The sequence below is a fragment of the Oncorhynchus nerka genome, linkage group LG9a (assembly GCF_034236695.1).
Source record: "Oncorhynchus nerka isolate Pitt River linkage group LG9a, Oner_Uvic_2.0, whole genome shotgun sequence".
Taxonomy (NCBI): Eukaryota; Metazoa; Chordata; class Actinopteri; order Salmoniformes; family Salmonidae; genus Oncorhynchus; species Oncorhynchus nerka.
In genome coordinates this window covers 5,796,139-5,808,681 of record NC_088404.1, presented here as the reverse complement: position 1 = coordinate 5,808,681, position 12,543 = coordinate 5,796,139, and the positions used below count along the sequence as shown (strand labels likewise).

The window sequence follows — 12,543 nt, the reverse complement described above, 5'->3', positions numbered from 1 at the left end:
AATGATGTAGTCAGGTCCACATCTGATTGGTCAGGCTACTGTAATGATGTAGTCAGGCCCACATCTGATTGGTCAGACTACTGTAGTGATGTAGTCAGGTCCACATCTGATTGGTCAGACTACTGTATTGATGTAGTCAGGTCCACATCTGATTGGTCAGGCTACTGTAATGATGTAGTCAGGTCCACATCTGATTGGTCAGGCTACTGTAATGATGTAGTCAGGCCCACATCTGATTGGTCAGACTACTGTAATGATGTAGTCAGGTCCACATCTGATTGGTCAGGCTACTGTAATGATGTAGTCAGGCCCACATCTGATTGGTCAGACTACTGTAATGATGTAGTCAGGTCCACATCTGATTGGTCAGGCTACTGTAACGATGTAGTCAGGTCCACATCTGATTGGTCAGACTACTGTATTGATGTTGTCAGGTCCACATCTGATTGGTCAGACTACTGTAATGATGTAGTCAGGTCCACATCTGATTGGTCAGACTACTGTAATGATGTAGGTAGATCCACATCTGATTGGCCAGGCTACTGCAATGATGTAGTTAGGTCCACATCTGATTGGTCAGACTACTGTATTGATGTTGTCAGGTCCACATCTGATTGGTCAGACTACTGTAATGATGTAGTTAGGTCCACATCTGATTGGTCAGGCTACTGTATTGATGTAGTCAGGTCCACATCTGATTGGTCAGACTACTGTAATGATTTAGTCAGGTCCACATCTGATTGGTCAGACTACTGTAATGATTTAGTCAGGTCCACATATGATTGGTCAGACTACTGTAATGATGTAGTCAGGTCCACATCTGATTGGTCAGACTACTGTATTGATGTAGTCAGGTCCACATCTGCTTGGTCACTTATAGAAGTGTGTCCCAACTGGTGGGTCATGGTCAGTTCCTCATGGCTTATGGATAGAGTTTAGGGTTATGTGGTAGGGATAGTCTTCTCACACACAGTGGTTGTGTTTCTCTCTGTGAATTCCTAGCCTAACCTAGCCTAGCCTAGCCTAACCTAACCTAGCCTAGCCTAGCCTAGCCTAACCTAACCTAACCTAGCCTAGCCTAACCTAGCCTAACCTAGCCTAGCCTAACCTAACCTAACCTAACCTAGCCTAGCCTAGCCTAGCCTAACCTAGCCTAACCTAGCCTAACCTAGCCTAGCCTAACCTAACCTAGCCTAGCCTAACCTAGCCTAACCTAACCTAACCTAGCCTAGCCTAGCCTAACCTAACCTAACCTAGGCTAGCCTAGCCTAACCTAGCCTAGCCCCATGCAGAGTTCCTCAAGCTTGTTTCAAGCGCACAGCGCAGCAGGTGTTTATTGTAAAGGACCACAGGAGGAGGCAGGTAGCTGGGTCCAGGGGCAGGTAGCTGGGTCCAGGGGAAGGCAGAAAGTCATACACAGGAGGAGGCAGGTAGCTGGGTCCAGGGGCAGGCAGAAGGTCATACACAGGAGGAGGCAGGTAGCTGGGTCCAGGGGAAGGCAGAACGTCATACACAAGAGGAGGCAGGTAGCTGGGTCCAGGGGCAGGCAGAAGGTCATACACAGGAGGAGGCAGGTAGCTGGGTCCAGGGGCAGGTAGCTGGGTCCAGGGGCAGGCAGAAGGTCATACACAGGAGGAGGCAGGTAGCTGGGTCCAGGGGCAGGCAGAAGGTCATACACAGGAGGAGGCAGGTAGCTGGGTCCAGGGGCAGGCATAAGGTCATACACAGGAGGAGGCAGGTAGCTGGGTCCAGGGGCAGGCAGAAGGTCATACACAGGAGGAGGCAGGTAGCTGGGTCCAGGGGCAGGCAGAAGGTCATACACAGGAGGCAGGTAGCTGGGTCCAGGGGCAGGTAGCTGGGTCCAGGGGCAGGCAGAAGGTCATACACAGGAGGAGGCAGGTAGCTGGGTCCAGGGGCAGGCAGAAGATCGTACACAGGAGGAGGCAGGTAGCTGGGTCCAGGGGCAGGCAGAAGGTCACACACAGGAGGAGGCAGGTAGCTGGGTCCAGGGGCAGGCAGAACGTCATACACAGGAGGAGGCAGGTAGCTGGGTCCAGGGGCAGGCAGAAGGTCATACACAGGAGGAGGCAGGTAGCTGGGTCCAGGGGCAGGCAGAAGGTCATACACAGGAGGAGGCAGGTAGCTGGGTCCAGGGGCAGGCAGAAGGTCACACACAGGAGGAGGCAGGTAGCTGGGTCCAGGGGCAGGCAGAAGGTCACACACAGGAGGAGGCAGGCAGCTGGGTCCAGGGGCAGGCAGAAGGTCATACACAGGAGGAGGCAGGTAGCTGGGTCCAGGGGCAGGCAGAAGGTCATACACAGGAGGAGGCAGGTAGCTGGGTCCAGGGGCAGGCAGAAGGTCATACACAGGAGGAGGCAGGTAGCTGGGCCCAGGGGCAGGCAGAAGGTCATACACAGGAGGCAGGTAGCTGGGTCCAGGGGCAGGCAGAAGGTCATACACAGGAGGAGGCAGGTAGCTGGGTACAGGGGCAGGCAGAAGGTCATACACAGAAGGCAGGTAGCTGGGTCCAGGGGCAGGCAGGGAGGAGGCAGGTAGCTGGGTCCAGGGGCAGGCAGAAGGTCATACACAGGAGGAGGCAGGTAGCTGGGTCCAGGGGCAGGCAGAAGGTCATACACAGGAGGAGGCAGGTAGCTGGGTCCAGGGGCAGGCAGAAGGTCATACACAGGAGGAGGCAGGTAGCTGGGTCCAGGGGCAGGCAGAAGGTCATACACAGGAGGAGGCAGGTAGCTGGGTCCAGGGGCAGGCAGACGTTACAAGATGTGTGTAGGAAAGTAAACTCCTAAATCCGAATCGGCCCCTATGTGCCCTGGCCTGAAGCGGTGCCAGTATGTGTCCTTCATCATCCTCTTCATACCGACTCTCCTTCCTGTGTCCTTCATCATCCTCTTCATACCGACTCTCCTTCCTGTCTCCTTCATCATCCTCTTCATACTGACTCTCCTTCCTGTGTTCTTCATCATCCTCTTCGTACCGACTCTCCTTCCTGTGTCCTTCATCATCCTCTTCGTACCGACTCTCCTTCCTGTGTCCTTCATCATCCTCTTTCTCCCTGCTCTCCTTCCTGTGTCCTTCATCATCCTCTTCATACCGACTCTCCTTCATCATCCTCTTCATGCCGACTCTCCTTCCTGTGTCCTTCATCATCCTCTTCGTACCGACTCTCTTTCCTGTCTCCTTCATCATCCTCTTCATACCGACTCTCCTTCCTGTGTCCTTCATCATCCTCTTCATACCGACTCTCCTTCCTGTGTCCTTCATCATCCTCTTCGTACCGACTCTCCTTCCTGTGTCCTTCATCATCCTCTTAGTACTGACTCTCCTTCCTGTGTCCTTCATCATCCTCTTAGTACTGACTCTCCTTCCTGACTCTCCTTCCTCTGTCCTTCATCATCCTCTTCATACCGACTCTCCTTCCTGTGTCCTTCATCATCCTCTTCGTACCGACTCTCCTTCCTGTGTCCTGTCCTTCATCATCCTCTTCATACCGACTCTCCTTCCTCTGTCCTTCATCATCCTCTTCATACCGTCCTTCATCTCCTCCTTCCTGTGTCCTTCATCATCCTCTTCATGCTCTCCTTCCTGTGACTCCTCCTTCTCCTTCCGGTGTCCTTCATCATCCTCTTCATACCGACTCTCCTTCCTGTGTTCTTCATCATCCTCTTCGTACCGACTCTCCTTCCTGTGTCCTTCATCATCCTCTTCCTCCCTGCTCTCCTTCCTGTGTCCTTCATCATCCTCTTCATGCCGACTCTCCTTCCTCTGTCCTTCATCATCCTCTTCATGCCGACTCTCCTTCCTGTGTTCTTCATCATCCTCTTCATGCCGACTCTCCTTCCTGTGTCCTTCATCATCCTCTTCATGCAGACTCTCCTTCCTCTGTCCTTCATCATCCTCTTCATGCCGACTCTCCTTCCTGTGACCTTCATCATCCTCTTCGTACCGACTCTCCTTCCTGTGTCCTTCATCATCCTCTTCGTACCGACTCTCCTTCCTGTCTCCTTCATCATCCTCTTCATACCGACTCTCCTTCCTGTGTCCTTCATCATCCTCTTCGTACCGACTCTCCTTCCTGTCTCCTTCATCATCCTCTTCGTGCCGACTCTCCTTCCTGTGTCCTTCATCATCCTCTTCGTACCGACTCTCCTTCCTGTGTCCCTCATCATCCTCTTCGTACCGACTCTCCTTCCGGTGTCCTTCATCATCCTCTTCATACCGACTCTCCTTCCTGTGTTCTTCATCATCCTCTTCATACCGACTCTCCTTCCTGTGTCCTTCATCATCCTCTTCCTCCCTGCTCTCCTTCCTGTGTCCTTCATCATCCTCTTCATGCCGACTCTCCTTCCTGTGTCCTTCATCATCCTCTTCATGCCGACTCTCCTTCCTCTGTCCTTCATCATCCTCTTCATGCCGACTCTCCTTCCTGTGTTCTTCATCATCCTCTTCATGCCGACTCTCCTTCCTGTGTCCTTCATCATCCTCTTCATGCCGACTCTCCTTCCTCTGTCCTTCATCATCCTCTTCATGCCGACTCTCCTTCCTGTGTCCTTCATCATCCTCTTCATGCCGACTCTCCTTCCTGTGTCCTTCATCATCCTCTTCTTGCCGACTCTCCTTCCTGTGTCCTTCATCATCCTCTTCGTACCGACTCTCCTTCCTGTGTCCTTCATCATCCTCTTCGTACCGACTCTCCTTCCTGTGTCCTTCATCATCCTCTTCATACCGACTCTCCTTCCTGTCTCTTCATCATCCTCTTCATCATCCTCTTCGCCGACTCTCCTTCCTGTGTCCTTCATCATCCTCTTCATACCGACTCTCCTTCCTGTGTCCTTCATCATCCTCTTCGTACCGACTCTCCTTCCTGTCTCCTTCATCATCCTCTTCGTACCGACTCTCCTTCCTGTGTCCTTCATCATCCTCTTCGTACCGACTCTCCTTCCTGTCTCCTTCATCATCCTCTTCGTGCCGACTCTCCTTCCTGTGTCCTTCATCATCCTCTTCGTACCGACTCTCCTTCCTGTGTCCTTCATCATCCTCTTCGTACCGACTCTCCTTCCTGTGTCCTTCATCATCCTCTTCTTACCGACTCTCCTTCCTGTGTCCTTCATCATCCTCTTCGTACCGACTCTCCTTCCTGTGTCCTTCATCATCCTCTTCGTACCGACTCTCCTTCCTGTGTCCTTCATCATCCTCTTAGTACTGACTCTCCTTCCTGTGTCCTTCATCATCCTCTTAGTACTGACTCTCCTTCCTGTTTCCTTAATCATCCTCTTCGTACCGACTCTCCTTCCTGTGTCCTTCATCATCCTCTTCGTACCGACTCTCCTTCCTGTGTCCTTCATCATCCTCTTAGTACCGACTCTCCTTCCTCTGTCCTTCATCATCCTCTTCATACCGACTCTCCTTCCTCTGTCCTTCATCATCCTCTTCGTACCGACTCTCCTTCCTGTGTCCTTCATCATCCTCTTCATACCGACTCTCCTTCCTGTGTCCTTCATCATCCTCTTCATACCGACTCTCCTTCCTGTGTCCTTCATCATCCTCTTCATGCCGACTCTCCTTCCTGTGTCCTTCATCATCCTCTTAGTACCGACTCTCCTTCCTGTGTCCTTCATCATCCTCTTCATACCGACTCTCCTTCCTGTGTCCTTCATCATCCTCTTAGTACCGACTCTCCTTCCTGTGTCCTTCATCATCCTCTTCATACCGACTCTCCTTCCTGTTTCCTTAATCATCCTCTTCATGCCGACTCTCCTTCCGGTGTCCTTCATCATCCTCTTCATACCGACTCTCCTTCCTGTGTTCTTCATCATCCTCTTCATACCGACTCTCCTTCCTGTGTCCTTCATCATCCTCTTCATACCGACTCTCCTTCCTCTGTCCTTCATCATCCTCTTCGTACCGACTCTCCTTCCTGTGTGTCAGGATTTGGCCAGGGTTGTTCCGGTTTTTGGTCACTAGATGCCCCCATTGTGCCTTTTGACCTTTTGTTTTCCCTTGATCCCCATTATTATTTGCACCTGTGCCTCGTTTCCCCTGATTGTATTTAAACCCTTTGTTTTCCTCAGTCCTTTGCATGTTAGCACCCAGCCCTAGTATTCTGTTAACTCTTGTTGATCCCGGTGGATGCTCTTGTGGAATTCTGTTTTTTGTTCTTGTTTATTTATTTTTTGAGTATCTTTTGAGGCTTTTTGTGCTATTACCTACCACCTTGTGGATTTACCTTTTTTGTCTTGGAGGATTACCTTTGTTCTTGTGGAATTCCTTTTGAGGTTGTGGAGTTACATGTGTTCCTGAAGGACTTCACTTTTTACTACATTAAATACACAGTCTCAAGTACTGCTGTGTCTGCCTCATCTTCTGGGTTCTGCCGACTATTCGTGGCTCAGTTGGTTAAGTGACTGTTTCTTACTCCGGAGACCCAGGTTCGTAACCGGGTCCTGACAGAAACACAGAGCCAAAAATGAACCCAGAGGCAGCCAGTTCCCAGGACCTTGTTGCCATGCTGTCCCAGCACCAGGAGACTGTCCAACGCCACGAAGCCGCCCTGGTTCAGCAAGAGGCCTTAATGGCTAGACATTCTCATCTTCTGTCGGAGATGCTGACTTCCATAAAGCAGATATCTGATCGACTTACCTCGGCAACAGTTCCCGTCCCAGTACCTCAGATTCACGTACCCATGGCAGTTAACCCTCTGGCTGAACCTCGTCTTCCACCTCCCCAACGGTTCTCAGGTGATCCAAGTGCTTGTAAAGGGTTTCTCACCCAATGTTCTCTCTCCTTCGAGCTGCAACCCTCGTCGTTCCCCACCGACCGGTCTAAGATCGCATATATCATCACCCTGCTGTCGGAAAAAGCCCTGGACTGGGCTACTGCTGTGTGGGATGCCTATAGTTCCTGCTGTGCCAGCTACTCTGCCTTTGTTGAGGAATTCAAACGAGTGTTTCAAGGCCCAAGCAGTGGTCCTGACTCAGCCAAACAGCTCCTGACTCTCCACCAAGGTCGGCGCAGCGTGACGGACTATGCCATCCAGTTCCGCACGGTGGCAGCAGCGAGTGGTTGGAACAACGAGGCGCTCACTGTGTGCTTTCTGAAAGGCCTTTCCGACACTATCCAAGATGAACTGGCCACTCGGGAACCACCGGACAATCTCGAGTCCCTGATCAAGTTGGCCTCACGCATTGACCAGCGTCTGAGAGAGAGAGAACTCAACCGTAGACCTCTAGCCCCTATCAGTCCCAGCTCCGAGTCCCCACCTTTATCCTCGCTGGCTCCACTGGAACCCATGCAGATTGGACGCATCTCCCAGGCTGAGAGAGACCGCCGGATGAGGGAGCGACGCTGTCTATATTGCTGCAAACCGGGCCATTTCCGTTCCACGTGTCCCGGGCTCCAGGGAAACGCTCTGTCCCGTACAGACCGGGGGAACTGTAACGGGAAAGATAACCTCCTCCCATCCGTCCAACTCCCGTCTGCTCATTCCAGTCACCCTTTCCTGGGACAACCACAAGCTTCACCTTCAAGCCTTGGTAGACTCTGGAGCCGCAGGTAACTTCATGGATGGTGTCTGGGCGAAGGAGAATGGCGTTCCCTTTGAACCTCTAAGTGACCCCATGAGGGTTACTACATTGGATGGAAGCCCTTTGGGATCTGGACTTGTCACTCATGTCACTACCTCCTTGCGACTTTCAGTTTCACAACACAAGGAATTGATGAACTTTCATTTGATCTCCTGTTCCGAGTTCCCTCTCGTCCTTGGATACCCCTGGCTTCACAGCCATAACCCTCACATCGACTGGTCTGTGGGCACTATCAAGCAGTGGGGTCCTACGTGCCAAGCTACATGTATTTTCCCGAATTCCCCGAGTTCTACTCCCGAGTCTTTAGAATCCATCGACCTGACCCGAGTTCCCGAGTGTTACCATGACCTCAAACTGGTATTTAGCAAACAGAGGGCCACCATGCTACCACCCCATAGATCTTATGATTGCCCCATCGAACTGTTTCCGGGCACTTGTCCCCCAGGCGTCGGATCTTTTCCCTATCTCCACCCAAACGAGCTGCTATGGATACCTACATCAAGGACGCTCTGGAAGCAGGCCTCATGCGTCCATCCACCTCCCCGGCGGGAGCAGGGTTTTTCTTTGTGGCCAAGAAAGACGGTGGATTACGTCCTTGCATCGACTACCGGGGACTCAATGCCATAACCATCCGTAACCGTTACCCGCTACCCCTTATGGCCACAGCCTTCGAGCTGCTCCAGGAAGCAGTTGTTTTCACTAAGCTTGACCTGCGGAACGCATACCATCTTGTGCGGATCAGACCTGGTGACGAGTGGAAGACCGCGTTCAACACGCCTACTGGTCACTATGAATACTTGGTGATGCCCTTCGGCCTGACCAACGCCCCAGCGGTGTTCCAAGCGCTCATAAACGATGTGCTTAGGGATATGCTTAACATATTTGTGTTTGTTTACTTGGATGACATCCTCATCTTTTCGAGCTCTCTTCAAGAACACACAAAGCATGTCAGACAAGTACTCAAACGCCTCCTAGACAGCCATCTGTACGTTAAGCCGGAAAAATGTGAATTCCATTCATCCCGAGTACAATTCCTGGGATTTGTAGTGGAACCCGGTCGAGTCCAAATGGACCCCAGGAAGGTAGGGGCGGTAGCGGATTGGCCCACCCCAAATCCGTTAAGGAAGTTCAGCGTTTCCTGGGCTTCACAAACTTTTACCGCAAGTTCATCAAGAACTTCAGCTTGGTGGCAGCCCCTCTCTCAGCTTTAACCAAGGGTGGCAATGCAAGGTTTTGTGGGGAAGAGAAGCTGAGACGGCCTTCCAAGGACTCAAGCAGCGCGTCCTCTCTGCTCCCATCCTGATACTACCGACTACGGATGAACCGTTTGTGGTGGAGGTAGACGCCTCAGAGGTTGGTGTTGGAGCTGTCCTGTGTCAGAGGGGTGAAGACAAGAAGCTTCATCCGTGCGCTTTCTTCTCACACCGGCTTACCCCGGCTGAGAGGAACTACGATGTGGGGGATCGTGAACTCCTAGCGGTTAAGATGGCATTGAAGGAATGGAGACACTGGCTCGAGGGGCTTCTCACCCGTTTCAAGTGCTTACGGACCACAAAAATCTGGAGTATATCCAGCAGGCGAAGCGGTTGAACTCTAGACAAGCTAGATGGTCTCTTTTCTTCAATCGATTCCAGTTTATCCTCACCTATCGGCCCGGGTCGAAGAATCTCAAACCGGATGCCCTGTCCCGAGTCTACGCTCCTGCCATTCGAGATGACACGGACATGCCTGTCCTTCCTGCTGCTAAGATTGTGGCTCCGATTTCGTGGCAAGTTGAGGATACCGTGAGACGAGCTCAAGCTATCGAACCGGACCCGAAAGGGGGTCCTGCCAATCGGTTGTTTGTCCCCAAGGCAGTGAGGACTCAGGTCCTTCTGTGGGGGCACTCCTCTCGCCTCACCTGTCAACCGGGCGTAGGTCGCACCTTGGAGTTCATCCAGCGTAAGTTCTGGTGGCCTACCATAAGAGAAGACGTTGCCTCTTTCGTCAATGCCTGCCCCGTGTGCTGCCAGGGCAAATCTTCTCACCTCCGCCCTCAAGGACTCCTTCACCCTTTACCTATTCCCCACAGACCCTGGTCCCATATCTCGTTGGACTTTTTACTGGCCTTCCTCCATCCCATGGCAATACTACTATCCTAGTCATAATCGACAGGTTTTCAAAGGCGGCCAGGTTCGTCCCTCTGACTAAGTTACCTTCTGCCAAGGAGACGGCTGAGTTGGTAATTAATCATGTGTTCCGAGTCTTCGGCATTCCTCAAGATATGGTTTCTGACAGAGGTCCCCAGTTCGCCTCAAGGTTTTGGAAGGCCTTCTGCCAACTCATGGGTACTTCTGCCAGTCTATCTTCAGGGTACCATCCGGAGTCCAACGGCCAAACAGAGGGATGAATCAAGAGCTGGAAGCCACCCTCCGATGTATGACTCGTAACAACCCGTCCACATGGTCGTCCTTCATTGTTTGGGCCGAATACGCGCACAACACCTTGCGCTCCTCCTCCACTGGTATGTCCCCGCACAAGTGTCAGTTTGGCTATGCCCTCCATTGTTCCCGGACCAGGAGGCAGAAGTCAGAGTGCCTTCAGCCTTGAAGTTCGTCAGACGCTGTCGGCTTATGTGGAGGAAGACCCGTCTTAATCTTATGCGTTCCTCACAGAGGTACCAACAACAAGCCAACAGACGTCGCCGTCCCGGGCCTACCCTGCGCCCCGGCCAGAGAGTCTGGCTCTCCACAAGAGACTTACCACTACGGGTGGAGTCTCGCAAGCTGTCCCAAAAATACATCGGTCCTTTAAGGTTGCCAGGAGAGTTAACCCAGTTTCTTATCGCCTACACTTACCCAGATCCCTTAAGATTAATCCCACGTTTCACATTTCCTTATTAAAACCTGTTGTTTTTCTCCCCTTGTCCCGGCAGACAGACCTCCCCCTCCGCCTCGTGTCATTGGAGGCCAGCCGGCTTATACCGTCCATCGGATACTGGATTCCCGCCGGGTGCAGCGGTCCTGGCAGTATCTGGTGGACTGGGAAGGCTACGGTCCCGAGGAGCGCTCCTGGGTTCCTGCCAAAGATATACTGGACCCTGACCTCATTCGTCAGTTCAGGGCTCTCCACCCTGAGAGAGCTGGTAGGAACGTCAGGAGCCGTTCCTAGGGGGGATTCTGTCAGGATTTGGCCAGGGTTGTTCCGGTTTTTGGTCACTAGATGCCCCCATTGTGCCTTTTGACCTTTTGTTTTCCCTTGATCCCCATTATTATTTGCACCTGTGCCTCGTTTCCCCTGATTGTATTTAAACCCTTTGTTTTCCTCAGTCCTTTGCTCTGTGTTTGTATGTTAGCACCCAGCCCTAGTATTCTGTTAACTCTTGTTGATCCCGGTGGATGCTCTTGTGGAATTCTGTTTTTTGTTCTTGTTTATTTATTTTTTGAGTATCTTTTGAGGCTTTTTGTGCTATACCTACCACCTTGTGGATTTACCTTTTTTGTCTTGGAGGATTACTTTTGTTCTTGTGGAATTCCTTTTGAGGTTGTGGAGTTACATGTGTTCCTGAAGGACTTCACTTTTTACTACATTAAATACACAGTCTCAAGTACTGCTGTGTCTGCCTCATCTTCTGGGTTCTGCCGACTATTCGTGGCTCAGTTGGTTAAGTGACTGTTTCTCACTCCGGAGACCCGGGTTCGTAACCGGGTCCTGACACTGTGTCCTTCATCATCCTCTTCATACCGACTCTCCTTCCTGTCTCCATCATCCTCTTCCTCCCTGCTCTCCTTCCTGTGTCCTTCATCATCCTCTTCATGCCGACTCTCCTTCCTGTGTCCTTCATCATCCTCTTCATGCCGACTCTCCTTCCTCTGTCCTTCATCATCCTCTTCATGCCGACTCTCCTTCCTGTGTTCTTCATCATCCTCTTCATGCCCACTCTCCTTCCTGTGTCCTTCATCATCCTCTTCATGCCGACTCTCCTTCCTCTGTCCTTCATCATCCTCTTCATGCCGACTCTCCTTCCTCTGTCCTTCATCATCCTCTTCGTACCGACTCTCCTTCCTGTGTCCTTCATCATCCTCTTAGTACCGACTCTCCTTCCTCTGTCTTCATCATCCTCCCGGGTTCGTACCGACTCTCCTTCCTGTGTCCTTCATCATCCTCTTAGTACCGACTCTCCTTCCTTAAGTCTCCTTCATCAGACCTCTTTCCCTGCTCTCCTTCCTGTGTCCTTCATCATCCTCTTCATACCGACTCTCCTTCCTGTCTCCTTCATCATCCTCTTCCTCCCTGCTCTCCTTCCTGTGTCCTTCATCATCCTCTTCATGCCGACTCTCCTTCCTGTGTCCTTCATCATCCTCTTCATGCCGACTCTCCTTCCTCTGTCCTTCATCATCCTCTTCATGCCGACTCTCCTTCCTGTGTTCTTCATCATCCTCTTCATGCCCACTCTCCTTCCTGTGTCCTTCATCATCCTCTTCATGCCCACTCTCCTTCCTCTGTCCTTCATCATCCTCTTCATGCCGACTCTCCTTCCTGTGTCCTTCATCATCCTCTTCGTACCGACTCTCCTTCCTGTGTCCTTCATCATCCTCTTCATACTGACTCTCCTTCCTGTGTCCTTCATCATCCTCTTCATACCGACTCTCCTTCCTATGTCCTTCATCATCCTCTTCGTACCGACTCTCCTTCCTGTCCTTCATCATCCTCTTCATACCGACTCTCCTTCCTGTGTCCTTCATCATCCTCTTCATACCGACTCTCCTTCCTGTGTCCTTCATCATCCTCTTCATACCGACTCTCCTTCCTGTGTCCTTCATCATCCTCTTCGTACCGACTCTCCTTCCTGTGTCCTTCATCATCCTCTTCGTACCGACTCTTCCTTCATCATCCTCTTCTCTCCTTCCTGTGTCCTTCATCATCCTCTTCGCACTGACTCTCCTTCCTGTGTCCTTCATCATCC

General features: G+C 51.7%; 1 protein-coding gene across 1 annotated transcript in view; it reads left to right on the top strand.

Annotated features, from left to right (window-relative positions):
- LOC115120646 (protogenin B-like) overlaps positions 1-12,543 on the top strand; it is an 84,848-nt gene that overhangs the window by 24,475 nt on the left and 47,830 nt on the right. The window lies entirely within an intron of this gene.